The sequence below is a fragment of the Muntiacus reevesi genome, chromosome 7 (genome assembly GCF_963930625.1).
Source record: "Muntiacus reevesi chromosome 7, mMunRee1.1, whole genome shotgun sequence".
In the NCBI taxonomy this organism is placed as follows: domain Eukaryota; kingdom Metazoa; phylum Chordata; class Mammalia; order Artiodactyla; family Cervidae; genus Muntiacus; species Muntiacus reevesi.
This window is the reverse complement of record NC_089255.1, coordinates 91,196,804-91,199,853: the sequence shown is the minus strand read 5'-3', so window position 1 is coordinate 91,199,853 and position 3,050 is coordinate 91,196,804. Positions and strand designations below refer to the sequence as shown.

Sequence of the window (3,050 nt, the reverse complement as noted above, 5' to 3'; positions counted from 1 at the left end):
GAAAAAGAGAAACATAAACGTTATTTCATTGTGTATAGCTCCTCATGTCTCCTTTCTACCTGTTAGATTGGATTCTGCCCAATTCAAAATGATTTTTATTCAAACTCTTATAATGTTAGTATGTTTCAGTTTAACTTTTAACAGCTTTATTTTTCTCTCTCTGTGTTTTTCTCTGTCCTCAGGCTCTGTCTTTCAACCAGCCTACAAAGATATTTATGTGTTTTACCTGTACTATTTTATTTAATGTCTTGCCATGGAATTGGAGTAGGAAGGGGCAATACACTCCAGTATTCTTGCTTGGAAAATCCCATGGACAGAGGAACGTGGTGGGCTACAACCCACAGGGCTGCAAACACCACTGAGAGTGCATGCACATGTTCGTGCACACACACACTCACACACACGCACAGAACAGAGATTATCATCTTGATTCTACATATGGGGAAGCTAAGGTTACGGAAACTTGTCTAACTTTCCTGACCCTGTACAAGTAGGAAGTCAGTGAACTGCTTCAAATAATAAACTGATATTCAAGCTCAGGCATTTGCCTTGAAAGTCTATAGTCAGGCAAGACAGCTACCCAAAATGCCTCCTGACCTGAAGTAGTTGCATGGTGGTACTGGTCGTTTAGTTGCTAAGTCATGTCCAACTCAACTACCACCTAATTAAAAAGCATATAGCTAGCCAGCAAAGATTTAAACAATTTTAGATTATCATTCTCTTAAGAAAAAAAGAAAAAAGCTAGTTCAATAAAGTCAAAGTTTGCTTGATTCAGTTCAGTTCAGTTCAGTTGCTCAGTCATGTCCAACTCTTTGCAACCCCATGAATCGCAGCCCACCATGACTCCCTGTCCATCACCAACTCCTGGGGTTACTCAAGTTAGTAAACCATAAAATTAGGAATATATGAAATTAACTCAAAGAACCTATCTGTAAAAGTTAGGTGGCAATTGATGAAAAAAAAATGCCTGTATTTGGGTATAGGATTGCAGAGTATGAGATGGTTGAATGGCATCATCGATGACATGGACATGAACTTGGGCAAACTCTGGGGGATAGTAAGAGACAGAAAAGCCTGACTTGCTGCTGTCCATGGGGGTTAAAGGTCAGCCATAACTAGGTGACTGAAAAACAACAAATTTGGGTATATTTGCATGTGTTATATTTATAAGAAGTAGCATAGCATATAGCCAAGAGCATACTTTTGAACTAGGCTGCTGCTGCTGCTGCTGTTAAGTCATTACAGTCGTGTCTGACTCTGTGCGACCCCATAGACGGCAGCCCACCAGGCTCCCCGATCCCTGGGATTCTCCAGGCAAGAACACCGGAGTGGGTTGCCATTTCCTTCTCCAATGCATGAAAGTGAAAAGTGAAAGTGAAGTCACTCAGTTATGTCCGACCCTTAGCTACCCCATGGACCGCAGCCCACCAGGCTCCTCCATCCATGGGATTTTCCAGGCGAGAGTACTGGAGTGGGGTGCCATCACCTTCTCCTTGAACTAGGCTACCTTGGTTCAAATTAGGTCAGCACGCATTAGCTCTATTACCAGAAAAACTTACTTGCCGCTTTTTGCCTGAGTGCCCTCATGTATAAATGGGTTATATAATAGTACCCACATAATAGACTTCTTATAAGGCTTAATTGAGAATTCAAAAGAGAACTTCATTTATGGACATAATTATGAAAGTGTTTGCTCTGACAATGACGATGATAATAGTGATGGCAATATGATAATGATGATGGAGCTTATATATATATTTTGGATCATCTAACTTCTTCTGTGTATATTATAACCAGTATTGATCCAACCTTTACAGTAGAAAAATGGATATAATGAATGTCTATGGGTATGAGTATCCATGGATTATTTTTTTTTATCTATGGATTATTAGCAATGAAATGATGCAGTGCACATTGTTATAAACATGAGGAAGGATACTTCTTAGAGTAGTGAGTGGAATAGGAGAAAAGAGAAAGTAGATAACCAGAGTTCCAAATTAGTCATTTCTAGACAAGGTATTGGCCAATACAACAAATTAGGAGCTGGAGAACAGAATTAACACCATCACAAATGAAAGGAGTGCACCAACTCTTTAAGTTGAATCTAAGTATTCTTGCTTCAAAAGTTGATAGGTCCATATTTTCAAGTTTTGCTATGTTCAAAACATCCTATGATTTTCTTTTTTATTTTATTTTATTTTTTTAAATTTTTCAGTGGGTTTTGTCATACATTGATATGAATCAGCCATAGAGTTACACGTATTCCCCATCCCGATCCCCCCTCCCACCTCCCTCTCCAGCCGATTCCTCTGGGTCTTCCCAGCCCACCAGGACCGAGCACTTGACTCATGCATCCCACCTGGGCTGGTGATACGTTTCAACATCCTATGATTTTCATTTTGTATGTGTTTAAGTCCTTGACAGTGTATCAATAGACGTATTCTACATGATATCCAGGTATTTGGTATTTCTCAATTTTTTAAATTGTTGGTTATCATATTTAATTCACATTAGTAAGATAATATACTCTTGTTTCATTTACTAACATATTTTTATTTTTGCAAATATTTCACATGCCTTTAAAACAAATTAGCATGCTTCAGTTGTTTGCACTATTTTTAGATATAAAAGTTTGATAATTGTCAGTTATAGTGAACCTTTGTTTCCCTGGTGGCTCAGAGGGTAAAGCATCTGCCTGTGATGCAGGAGACCCAGGTTCAATCCCTGGGTCAGGAAGATCCCCAGGAGAAGGAAATGGCAACCCACTCCAGTATTCTTACCTGGAGAACCCCATGGACAGAGGAGCCTGGCGGGCCACAGTCCACAGGGTCACAAAGAGTCAGACACGACTGAGCAACTACACTTTCTTTCTTCTTTTTCTTTTTTTTTGTTTTTCTTGACTTCCCAGTTGGTGCTAGTGGTAAAGAACCTGCTTGCCAATGCAAGAGAAAAAAGAGACATGGGTTTGATCCCTGGGTTGGGAAGATCCTCTGGAGAAGGACATGGCAACCCACTCTAGTATTCTTGCCTGGAGAATCCCATGGACAGAG

At 39.8% G+C, this 3,050-nt stretch overlaps 1 non-coding gene across 1 annotated transcript; it reads left to right on the top strand.

Annotated features, from left to right (window-relative positions):
- The first annotated feature begins 2,664 nt into the window (after positions 1-2,664).
- TRNAH-GUG (transfer RNA histidin (anticodon GUG)) lies at positions 2,665-2,737 on the top strand. Its single transcript has one exon. It is a non-coding gene; the product is annotated as a tRNA-His (tRNA).
- Positions 2,738-3,050: the final 313 nt, after the last annotated feature.